Below are 13,931 nucleotides of genomic sequence, written 5' to 3' on the forward strand. Positions count from 1 at the left end.
GTAATTGCATAGCAAGGAAATCCTAATCCGATTTTTGAATGATCTTTTATGTTTAAATTGATTGATGGAAGAGATTACAATGGTCCTTTAGAGAAATGAAAAATATTATTATTGCTTTCAATATTTAATCAAAGCAAAAGATATTTATGGTTTGACTGATTTAATATATAAAAGATTGTAGGGGATGATATATGTTTACTGAAATTGGCAACAGCGTGCTTGGGAGTTGCGCATTGCCGGTACCGCCCGGAGTTTTGCGTTGCCGATTGTAGTGAGCAATTATATTGTTGGTTAGAAATTTAGTAAGGTATTAGTTTTTTATTTCTATTTAATAAGTTGGCGTACTAACTTAAAGTTATTTAATGAATTTTAAAGTTTAGTATAAAGTTATTTAATGAATTTTAAAGTTTAGTATATTTATTAATTATTAATTTCTTGTGCATTGAAGTTTAAAATAATTAGCGGGATACCCGTGCGGACACAAGGGTATTGCTGTAGACCGCAGAATTGTCACCAATTTATTATGAGAATTCAAACAAATTAAAAAAAAATCAAAATATTATTAGAAAAAATAAAAAATAAATTGGAAGATAATTGTATAAGTTACTAAAAATAATTGTTAAGATAAACTTTTAAAAATAGAAGATTTTTTTTTATTTAAGGTTGATAGAGTTGTAATAATAAAAAAAGTTTATAAAGTTTATTAAATTAGACAAATAAATATTCAAAATTAGAATTAGTCGAAAATCAGTAGAAACATAATTTTACATAAAAGTTCAAAAAGAGAATGCGTAGTTAATGTAATAATTTGTGCGTCCACACGAATATTACTATGTTACCCGTGCGTTCACATGAAATTTGGCCTTATTACCCGTGCGTTCACAAAGATTTTGATCTGGTTACCCGTGCATTCACACGGAACTGATGTGTTACCCTTGCGTCCGAAACTATGAATACATTTGATTGCAGAATTGTCACCAGGAAATATTTAAAAATAATTGTAAAAAAATTAAAAAAATAGTCAAAGATAAATATATAAGTTAATTAAATCAAAATTGTTTTATGAAAGTAGTTTATCAATTTTTTAATTTTTAAAAGAAAGACTAATAATATATATTTAAATTATTCATCTTAAAAGTTATTACAAAATAAATTTAAAATAATTATAAAATAAAATTCATTAAACGTGACTACCATTTGTTTCAATGTCTTTTCGGTGGATAAACTTTATTGTTTATTAAATTATCCTCAAATAGTTTGTGTTTGTCAAATATGTTGCAGTTTAATGAGTCATTATAATTATGTCTTGGATTAGCACTCAACAACATATTTGTTTTAGTATCACTAAAGTCATTTGAGAATAGAAATGTTTCCAGCTGCAGAGATTTATAATAGTTCAATGATCACATTTGATATGACACAGTGTTTCATATTCTCAGATAAATTATTGATAACCAAGTAAATCAACGGTATAGACCCTATTGCATGGTTGTTGCTATTGCAAATTAGTGAGAAGTGTTTAGTGTCGCACTATGGACCCCATTGCATGCTAAATGTTTTGTTTCATGACCCAGTAAATCAACTGTTGTTTTCAAGTAATATTAAAACTGAAGCTAAACAAAAATCATGCTAAGTGTTTTGTTTTCAAGTAATATTAAAACTGAAGCTAAACAAAAATCATGTTGTATATGCAGCTTTTGTTATACAACATGATATATGCAGCATAGCCCATTGTTCCTTCAACATGACGGATACATTATTCAAGGTACCAACAATGTCAAATAGTTTTCACAAAAAATGTATCTGAATATCGAAAGTCAGCGTTTATTTCAGTAAGAACATTGTTACTATCCACATCCCAACACTTAATTTGGTTGTCTACACCAGCAGCCATAAACCGATTCTTCGTGGTATCGAATTGCACAGTCTTTCCGAAAAAGATGTTCTTGTTATTTGCGCTTTTTCTGGCATTGGTCGTGACTTATGCCTTGATCTTGCTCCAATCGACTCATGTGTTTAAAACATTCATCATATGTAAAGTATAAAATAATAAAATTTCTAATGAATTGGCATAAGAGGTATTATAACAAAGTAACCATTTTAAGCTCTAAATAATTACAATTTACCTATCAGGATAATTATGAACTGGCATAAGAGGTGTTATAACGAAGTAACCATTTTTAGTAACTCTTGAAATGCTTATTGAACGTGGCCCCATATAGATTGATTTTTTATCATAAAAAACTCCATTGTACACCACTTTTCAAAATTCCAGAGATTCAAACTCCTCACTCGACGGATAAGCACCACCGCTGAATTTCAATGGCTCCATTTGCAACCTCTTCCCTCAATACTCCAACATTTTATTAATCTATAATATTGTAAGATTGAGAGAATTATCATTGAGATAATCTGCATAGTTAATGCCTAAATTTGGAATCTCAAAAATCCATATAACATAAACTAAATCGTCAAGACATGTTTCATCAAAATTGATTGAACGTGAGTTGAATCAACACCTGCTACCTAGAATCTCTTCAATCCAATCTATGTTACCAAATAGTAAATTCAACAAACCAAAAGCAAAATGCTTAAATATTGCCATGCCTTAATGCATCGATTTTCATCCCTTACAAAAATGATTTTCATCCCTTATAAAGAATTTTCCACCATAGATTTCTAAATAGTCGTGCTGAACAAACTTTACTCTCTTTCAAAGCATTAGTTTATAAAAATATTAGTTTATACCAACAATGTCTAACAAAACATTAGTTTATAAAAAATGAATACATCAAATCCTTCAAAGCTGCATTTCGACTCCACCGAACTTGGAATCAAGACTGAACCCAGTGGCTACAGCGCCAACAATAACAACAACAGATGTAGCAAGGCGGAGTGCCGATGATAGCTTGTCTATATTGTGAAACATATAGTATTTATAAAAATATATATTAACTTTGTAGATTTACGAACATAGAACACAACACCAAGCAAAAAAGTTGGTATTGGATTGTATCTGTACAATGAAGCTTTTACCAATAAGCTTTTACAGAATCAATACACTTTTATTTTCAATAAATTCAAAATATTACTAAATATTTACTAAAAAATGAAATTTAAAATAATAAGTTAGTTTTGACACAAATAAAAGGGTTTAAGTTTTGAAATGAGGAACCTTATCGATGATGAAAACTGTATCGATGTGTTTTCCAGCAATATTCTGAGACACCATAACAATAAAATATCAACAACCACACATCTGAAACCAAAAACTTAGAAAATCATTGGTATGAAACTTTCATCGAATACTTTGTAGGCAAGGTGCAACGCTCTATATCACGTTGGACACGTACCTCCTCTTTCACACCAGCCCCAATGGATAGTTATCATAAGGGTAGAAAAAGACATGTTTTGATTGAAAAGTGATAACATAGAAATTAAAGAGGCAAGGGTAAGATGGGTTTTTTCAGAGCCATTATAGTTCTTATATGGTAGATTTAAGAGAAAATCTCAATCCACCCCTTGAATCTCCTAGCCACCTGACAAAATTTTAATTATGTCCTCTACTTCCGTAGATGTATATCTGGATACACATTCTTTTAAATATAAATTTAGTTTTTTTTGTAGGTGTATCTTTGGAAGCATTTTAAACTAGTGTATGGTGGCAAAAAAATATAAATAAATTCAGTTCAGGAATTGTTCCGTAGGTACATATACGAAATGACTTAGTGCCAGAATATTTTGTAGATGTACCTATGGAAGCATCTGATATAGTTTGAACCAGCATGATCACTTCCCCATTGTTACATTTCTTCTTCAACACTCACTCTCACCACCCTAAAAAATCCTACTTCATCAATATCATTTTCCACTCCAAAACTCTAACTTTTTGGTGCAACAAATTGTCATACCCCAATTTTTGACCCTAAGATCATACATCATTTGCATCTCAATCATTGATCAAGAGCCTCATCCTAAAGCTCTGTTCTTGGTGTTATGCTCACTTCATCTTTGAGGGGAACCATCAACCACCAATGTTTGTTTAACTTGTATATACGTCAACTATTGAGGCGGTAATTAAATTTTCTTCTACCTTCACCTATTGAGTTGGTAGCTTATCGTCAAATTTGAGGCGATAACCCTAAATCTCTTTCTACCTTGACATATTGAGTTGGTAGTTTACCGTCAACTATTGAGTCGGTAATTCTTTTCCTACCTTCAGTAAAAGTCGGTAGTTTACCTTCAGTAAAAGTTGGTGTATTCTATCATCCCTAGTGGAAGATGATGCTTTAACCTCTCTAGTGCGAAATATTTCCCCCAGTGAAGTTTCCTTTCCCAGCAAAGTCTCGGTTCCCCAATAAAGTCTTGTTTTCCCCAGTGGAGTTCTTCCCACAAGACATTTGTTTTCCCCAATGGAGTTCTTTCTTCTCCCGTGTGATGATATGTTTCTCATATTTTGTGCATTCATTAACATTGCATCATATCTTAGGTTAAAAAATTGTGTGTTTTATATTTAAGTCTCTTCGATCGCGTCGAAATGAAGATTTCCAATCATCGTGTCTCCAGATAGAAGAAACTTAAATATGGGCATCTTTCATACCCCAAATTTTGACCTTAAGATCATACATCATTTGCATCTCAATCATTGATCAAGAGCCTCATCCTAAAGCTCTGTTCTTGGTGTTATGCTCACTTCATCTCTGAGGGGAACCATCAAGCACCAATGTTTGTTCAACTTGTATATATGTCATACTAACCAAAATACCAAAACTATTGCTTTGTTCCTTTTGTAGGTTTGTGTTTTGTAGGTACCAAGCCAAAGCATCCTTTAAACAAGGCATTTTCCACATTTCTGCCAGATGAAATCGATTTCCCTCATGGGTAAATCAATTTCCCTACTGCAATTTTCACCAAGATCCCATTCTGAATAGGGTGAAATCGATTTCCCTCATGGGTAAATCGATTTCCATGAAGCATTTTACGCCAGATCCTCACTGTTTCACACAGGAAATCGATTTCTCTCTAGGGTAAATCAATTTCATGCAGCAAGTTTGGCCAAAAATGAAGAATTCTCAAGCTTAGTGATCTTTGGTACCATTTTTTTGGAGAATATTCTTGATCTCATAATTCCATGCTTAATCATGATTAAATCCTACCATACACCCTCATTTGATGACATGTGCACTGTTTGATTGTTAGCACCAATTTACTTGATCATTTTTATTTCCCACCAATTTCCACCTCATTACCATAATTTCCCTCATTAAACACATTTTTATCCCATTTTTTACCAATTAAATTCAAATTTATCTCCAAGGGACAATTACCAATTTGCCACTACCCTCACTTCCAATTCTATAAATAGAAGCCTCTACCTCTTCATTTATCAAGCTTGGAGAGCCAAAGAAACTCTTGCATTTTCTCTTCCCACTCTTTCCCAAATCACTCAAAGCTCTTTTCTCACAAAAATTTAGTGAGATTCACATTGAATCTCACTAATCTTTGAGCTAAACCTTCATCTAAACACATTTTCTTCTTCCATTGTTGATAGATCAAGGCATTTGGTGGGTGTTCTTGAAGTAGATTCAAAGTTTGTGCAAGAATTGGTAAATCTTTAGATCCATTTCATTCTTCATGATGTGATCTTTTGATGATTATGTGTGCTACATCTATGGTGTTATTTTATTGTGAATTGATGGAAATTTCGTGCACCATTGTATCCAAAATCACAAGGTGTTTGGTTTTATGCTTAAACAAGTTTTTCTCCTTTAGAAGCTGATTTTTCTGAAAATTGCACAGGGGAAATCGATTTCCCTCAGGCTGGAATTGATTTCTTGTTGTTTGTGCCCTGTATTTTTTAAAACTGCAGCAGGGAAATCAATTTCCCTCCTGATGAAATCGATTTCCTGCTGACAGAATGTGGTTTTTTTTTGTCTTTTTAAGCTTGTTTTTGGTTCTAACTCTTCTCCTACTCCATTCTTTTGATATTTTCATTGAATCAAAAGTTTAGTGGTCTAATTCCTCTTCAAATTCAATGTACTTAGGGCTTTGATAGGATGAAAATCCGAATCCGCAAAGTGATTGAACTTGGAGATGGAAGGAACCTTTAATGAGATTACATCTTTTCCTTCTCTTTTATTTTGGTCGATGAAACTCTTCAATATCATTGGAATTCTTTTGAATTCTTGATGAAGACGAGACCACTACCTATTTTCTTTTCGAGCGGTATTGCTTTCGGAGAACGATCTACATATCATTTCTCTCACATGCATTAGCACAAAAATTGTTGACCGGCCTCGTTGTAGGGTAACTTCTATATAAGTTACTTGGCGATCTGCTTAACATAGCACAACATTCATTGTCCCGAATCAGAAAAAGATACAATATGGCAGAGATTGTATGCGGTTGGTTTAAGACTTATGGAAGTTTATCGTGTAGTCGCTATGATTTTATCAAGCTTCTGATGAACTTTCATTAAATTTAAACCCGAGATCATCATTCACTCACCATTGATCTTCATTACAAACAAATCGATGATATACTTGAAAAGTTTCAAGATGGTCATGTTACTAACAATTAACAATTGACTTTAATTTCCGCATTTTATTATATTGTTATTTTGTATTTCTTGCTTTATGCTTCATTTTATCATTCATTATGTTTATGTTTCCGCTATTTTCCTTTTGTCCATTTGGACGTATTTATGTTTCCGCTATTTTCCCTTTGTCCATTTGGACGTGTTTATGTTTCCTCTATTTTCTCTTTGTCCATTTGGACGTATTGTTTATGTTTCCGCCATTTTCCTTTTGTCCATTTGGACCATATTTTATTTTTGTGCTAAAATATTAATAAATAACTTAAAACGATAAAAAACACTTAAGGCTCTCTATGGACTATTGGTTACTATCCCGAGAATTTTGGAGACCTGGACCTTTTGGACTTAGCACCTCTGGCGCTTGTTATTTTGTTGTTATTCTGTCTGGAAGTCCTTGGAGTTGTGATGAGGAATTGATATATACACAACCGTTACTCTGCCCGATTTTCGTCAAGATTTTATGATGTATTCCAAAGGCTTGGTGCAAGTTGTGCTAAGGATAATAAAGTCCATCTGGATCCCCAATTGGTATTGTGTTGGCTTAGTGTTGATAGTCCAAAGAATGAGAATTCTACCTTGAATCTTAATGTCAAGTGTTGGCATCTTATTTCGGTTAGAGCGTTCTTTTTCCTTGGCTTTTATTTTACGCTCTAGGATAGTCCCTTCATCTTCTTCACCCTTCTTAGATTTTCAAAATCTTCTCCCTTTTTCCAAAACTTTCTTATGTTTGCAAAACTCTTTTAAAAATCTGTCTTAAAAATATCTTTTGCCCTTGTTGGCATTTCTTTCAAAGTTTAGACACGATTGTTGTAGTGAATTGCGATACCCCACGATTTTGATATTGATTGGTATGATGGAATCTTTTCCACTTGAGAGAGCTAGTGGCATACTTGTTGATTTTATTCAAGTTGGAGACCTTCTTTCATTTGTGATGCAAAGAATCCATATGTTCTCATGTTTAAGATCAATGGCTGAGTATTCTCTCCTACGTTGATAAAGTGTTTATCCCTTTTAAAAATCTTCCCTTTTAAGTGGAACTACATTAGCTCTGACTTCTCCATTGCACCGAGGAGATATGTAGGCACAAGATGTAATGATTTATCGAGCTTATTTTAAAAAAAATCAAACAAAACCTTTTCTTTTCGCACACAATATCTTTTTAAACACAGATTTTCAAAAAGGTTCTTGTGGAGTACCACAGATATGAGGGGTTCTTAAAACCTTCCCCTTGTATAATCAACACCCGTACCTAAGATCTCTTTTTGTTTTAAAAACAAACTTTGGGTTTATTTCGCTCTTTTCCCATTTCCTTTGGAAACAATAAAGCGCAGTGGCGACTTTCACTGAAATAATGAGTCGAGTCAACCAATGGCTTAGATCTCAGATTTTCCTTGCTACACAAATCAAAGGGAGTAAGAGAAGACTGAATTTCTGGTAAATAATTATATTTATCCATCGCATTGTTCACATTTTGCATCAAATTTCTGTAAAAAAAAGTTAGGTTGCTTCCGTAGGTACATCTACGAAACGTGTTGAAGATGAACACGTTCCGGAGGCGCATCTACAGAACATGTTTGTGTTGTTTTTTCAACAGTCTTGTAATTTTGTGTTATTTTTGTTATTGTTTACAAATAGGTATGGTTCTCCCCGATAATATCTCAAGAGAATTAGTTCATTTAGTCGATGTTTCTCTAAATGTTGAAGGGCTAGTCGTAAAGGCGGTAGATATCAACGATGACTTTAATAGCAAACAAGAGTTTACTGATCGTGAAAGCATGCTCACATGGATTCATAGGAATGCAACTAACATTAGTTTTGGTATGGTAATAGGAAGATCGGATAATGATATGACAAGAAGAAACGCTTTCATAACAATGTTGTGCGAAATAAGCGGGAAATACCATCCTCCTCTAAGGAAGTTTAAAAGAGACGACACGGGTACTAGAAAACGCGAGTGTCCATTTAAAATCTATGGTTACATGGTGGCTAGTGTATGTCGGCTCAAACTGGAAGAGAAGACATGTATTAATGACATGTCCTTGAATCTTGTCCAACCGAAAAATATATTTGCCACATTGAAACAGAAGGATCACGGCAACGTATCAAATATAAGGCAAGTGTATAATATTCGGTACCACAATAATAAGGAGATTAAGGGAGATAGAAGTGAGATGCAACAACTGATGAAGATGTTGGATGATAACAAATACGTGTCGTGGTACAGAACTTGCGACGATGGGGTTACCATTTGGAGTAAAACTCCCATCGTCTCAAAATTGCCATTGGGCACATCGTCGCTATTTGCCATTAAGGCCATCGTCGCTTTTTCCATTAAGGCCATCGTCTCTTTATGCAATAGATGTGACTCAATGAATGCAACATCCACACAAACATAACATTTACAACACATCACAAACATCGACTAAACATCATTACTTTTACAGTAATTCATCACTTCACAATCGCGTCACTATGTTGTAACATCATACAACAATACATCACTTCCCAATCACGTCACTATGTTGTAACATCATACAACAATATATCACTTCACAATAACAATCACAACATCAAAAAATTTCATTTAAAGAAAGCTTCAAAAAAGGTTTCCAAAGGTTTTCAAATCATATCCATTATAAAGACATCAATTAAAGCTTCACGGAGGTTCAAACGACACTTAAAAAGGAGTTACGGATCAAAAGATACATCATTCCAAAGTTTGAACAAGTTTTGCACAACAGAGTCCGCTTAGTGACCCTCCAGCACGCTTGATGAAATTCAATTTTCATCAACCCAGCTTGAAGCGCGCTTCCCACAACTAAATCCAAAAACTTTTAGTTTCCACAGCTCCGCTTAGCGGACCAGCTTTGTATAGCGGGCTCGCGCATTTTTCAATTTCCACTCAGCATCCGCTTAGCGAGCTAGGGCCGCATAGCGGACGTGCGATTATGCAGAAAAATAACAAAACCACACAGCACTGTGTAACCACACTTCCACCACTCAAAACTCATCCCAATCAGCAATTAAACACATATAATCACAACATCTAACATCATTCATCATCAATAAAACATGTTTTCAACCAAAAATTCATGCAATCTCATCACAATACCCTAATATTCTACAACATTCAATCCATGGACCCTACATACAATCTAACCCACCTTAAACATCATCATACATCCCTTTAGCATGAAAGAACCTCACCCTTACCTTAGGTTTTGGATTGAAGCCAACTCTATCATCAAGACCTAACTTCTCTTCTTCTCTTCTCTCCTCTCTTCTTTCACAATTTTGCCAAATGAGCTCTAATTCCCAATTTCCCTCAATTCTCTTGTTTTATTAAACCCTCACTAAACCTCAAATTACTAATGAGATCTATTTATCACTTCTTAATTACTAATACCGAATTAGGCCCAAAAACTCATAACACTTACTAACTTATGCTATTTACTAATAATACTCAATAAATAACACAAAATCACTTAAACACATATTAAACACATAATTCACAATTAATTAAATAACTCACAATTAATTCACATATCACACAATTAAATAAAATATGGAAATAAAAACGGTCGTTACACCTCTCCCCCACTTAGAATATTTTCATCCTCGAAAATTACCTCAGTCAAATAACTCAGGATACGACTCTCGCATCTTGCTTTCTAATTCCCACGTCAAAATCTCTCCGGTAGCTCCCGACCAAAATACCTTCTTCAAAGCAATCTCTTTTACTCTAAGAGTCTCCGTCTCGCGATCCTCAATCCTTATCGGCATAGTCTCCACCGTGAGATTATCCCGTACTTGCACATCATCCATATGAATTACATGCAAAGAATCAGAAATATACTTCCGAAGTTGCGACACATGAAACACATCGTGCAAATTTGAAAGATTCAGCAGTAATGCCACTCCATATGCCACATTTCCAATCTTCTTCAAAATTTGATATGGTCCAATAAAACGAGGAGTGAGCATCTTCGACTTTAATGCTCTCTCCACACCGGTCACCGGTGTAACTCTAAAAAATACATGATCACCCGCTTGAAATTCCAAGTCTTTCCTTCTCTTGTCATGGTAACTCTCCTGTCTACTCTAAGAAGTATTCATCTTCTCTCGAATAAACTTAACCTTCTCGGTAGTCTCTCGAACAATCTCAGGTCCAAGTACTACACTCTCACTAGATTCAAGATAACACAACGGAGTCCTAAATCTCCGACCATACAATGCTTCAAAAGGCGCCATTCCAATACTTGAATGGTGACTATTGTTGTATGTGAACTCGATTAATGGAAGATAAGTGTCCCACGTACCTCCGTGCTCAAGAACACAAGCTCTCAACAAGTCCTCCAAAGACTGAATCGTCCCCTCCGTCTGACCATCTGTCTATGGATGATACGCCGAACTCAACCGCAACTTAGAACCCAATGCTCCTTGCAAACTCTTCCAAAAATCTGAAGTGAACCTAAGATCTCTATCCGAAACAATACACAAAGGAACACCATACAGCTTAACAATCACACAAATATAAATCTCACCCGACTTAGAAACTGGATATGTGATGTTAATAGGTACAAAATGAGCTGACTTCGTAAGCCTATCAACAATCACCCAAATCGAATCATGCCCTCTCACGGTATTAGGTAAACCCGTCACAAAATCCATAAAAATGCTATCCCGTTTCCATTCCATAACTTCTAACGGTTGCATTAACCCTGCAGGCTTCTGATGTTCAACTTTCGACTTTTGACAAGTCAAACATGCATACACAAACTGAGCTATGTCATGCTTCATTCCAGGCCACCAAAATAATCCCTTCAAATCTTGATACATCTTTGTATCTCCTAGATGAATACTCAAATTACTTCTATGACCTTCCTCAATAATCACTCTTTTCAAATCCACATCATCGGGAATACAAATCCGATTACAAAATCTCAACACACTTTGCACATCCCACTTGAAAGCCACTAAATCTTTTAGACATAACCCCCTAACTTCTTTGTGTAATGATTAACACTATACTCTAGGATCATCTCTCTTGGAAATCATTATCTTGAACCACTCCATAAACTGTTCCACTCCCCATTCATCTCTATAAATTCATCCTTCAGCATTGTACCAGAAATATCATTGCTCATACCCATCAAAAATATCTCTTCCTCAAACCTAGAAAAACTCCAGTGTCATGGCTCTCAAAACCTTCAGTGGAAATGAAAGCATGCTTGTGATCATCAACAAAACTAAACTAGATGACTCAAATGATCAATATGGTTTCCACAGATTTTTTGAGTATCAAGGCTAGAACGGATACAAGGAGATACTTAACAAACCCATCTACCCAAACCTTGTGAAGAACTTCTGGTTATATGCTTCCGTCTGCAGTGAGGGAAGATTATTACATCTCACATATTCAACTCCAAAATTGTGATTACAAAAAATTCTGTTGCTGATGCAATCCAGTGTCCATCTAATTGGAATCTCATGCCTCTAGAAATCTTTGATCACCTTGCTAGAGAAGAAGTTTTCAAAGTCTCCAGGCTTCCAATCGCTTTCAGACGATTCTACAATAACTCAATAAATCTGAACCCCATATATAGAGCTTGGGTTCTGTTTGTAATGTTAAACATTATACCCAGAAGGTTCTGTCTAAATACTCTAACCACGCCAGAAAAATATCTAACCCTCTGCTTTCACCAAGGTCATAAGCTAAATCTGCCAACTATCATCTTCACCCATCTAAAGGAAGCTGTGATATACTCCAGAAACTACACTAGCTAGGAGCAATATAATGTCTAACTATGAGTGTAAAGAATTTTTTATTGCAGAGTCTTCCTGATTATTCTCAACTACAACTTCTCATTTTAATTTAATGTTCTGTTCTGGCTATTGATGTGCATGATATGTTGTAGGTTGAATGCTTTAGTTTATTTACAAAACTCTTGATTATGAAACATAAGAAGTGAAGAAAAGTATAACTGAAACACCTGATTATGTTTAACACTCTGAGAAAGTCTGATTTTATACTCTAATCATTAAAACATATATTCTAAATAGTCTGAACATAATCTGACAAGTCTTAAGGGTTCAATAAACTCAACTCATAAACCAAAAGTATCTGTTTAAAAGAATACAAGAAATATCTGAAATTAAAAATTTATTCTGTTAGAACTTCAAGAAGATGGACGTACGTGCATAGCTACATCTATCAATCTTCTAAAGAAACAAACTGAATAATTTATCTCAGGGGGAGCTATTAATCAGAAATTAATGGTTATCTAATTCAGGGGGAGATTATACATCTCAAGGGGAGAAAATAATTCTCAAACTCGCACCATTTCACCTTATAGCTTTTTGATTATGACAAAAAGGGGGAGAAAGAATAATAGATTTTGATGAATAAGTTGTTGAAAAATAAGTTGCTTGATTGAACATATAAAAGGGGATGAAATATACTTGCTTAATTATTATCACCTCATAAAGTTGTTCCATCAAAATACATGTTTTTTGTCATAATCAAAAAGGGGGAGATTGTTAGAACAAGATTGAGAATCTGTGTTTAGAACCTGGTTTTGATGATAACAAGCATATATTTTGTTAGTAACAATTTTACTACTAATGATTTCATTAAGTGTGCAGATATTATGCTATAAGCCTTATACGACAGCATCAGAAAGAAAATCACAACATCAGACAAGCACAGCGTCAGAAAGAATCTCAGATAAGCTTCAAGGAATTAAACAGAATATCAAAATACATGAAGTCTCGTTACAACAAGAAAACCATGTGGATAAATGATCAGAAGTTCTGAAAGTGAAACACAATGACAAGATAAAAGAAACAATAACAAGTCACCTATGAACCATGAAAGAAAATACAACCTCATCCTACAAAATGAATAAAATACAAAAGTTCATAATCAAGAGGAAAGTCGTTAAAAACATCATCATTAGCAAAACGGTTGCAACAATTAAATGGAACAACTCCCAAAACTGATTGAAGAAGCAACCCACATGCAACGTGTTGGAAAGACAAGCTTAACCAAGGAAACACGCTACCAACTGTCATCATCACGCTAGAGATACGATTCTGCCGTGAACACATGCAATTCCTGATCAAATCAAGACAAAGCATTCAATACAATCTTCAAACAGATTCGAAAGGCTATGTTCCAACGGTAACACTTCAAAGTTATATAAAGAACAAGCTTCAAACTTGAAGAAGTAGATCTGTTGAGAGAATAGAGCATGAGAGCTTAAATCAAGAAATATAAGATCATGCTTCAGAAGTTACATAAGGGGCAACACATACTCAGTATGTGATGAAATAA

This window comes from Vicia villosa, unplaced genomic scaffold, assembly GCF_029867415.1.
Source record: "Vicia villosa cultivar HV-30 ecotype Madison, WI unplaced genomic scaffold, Vvil1.0 ctg.002076F_1_1, whole genome shotgun sequence".
In the NCBI taxonomy this organism is placed as follows: domain Eukaryota; kingdom Viridiplantae; phylum Streptophyta; class Magnoliopsida; order Fabales; family Fabaceae; genus Vicia; species Vicia villosa.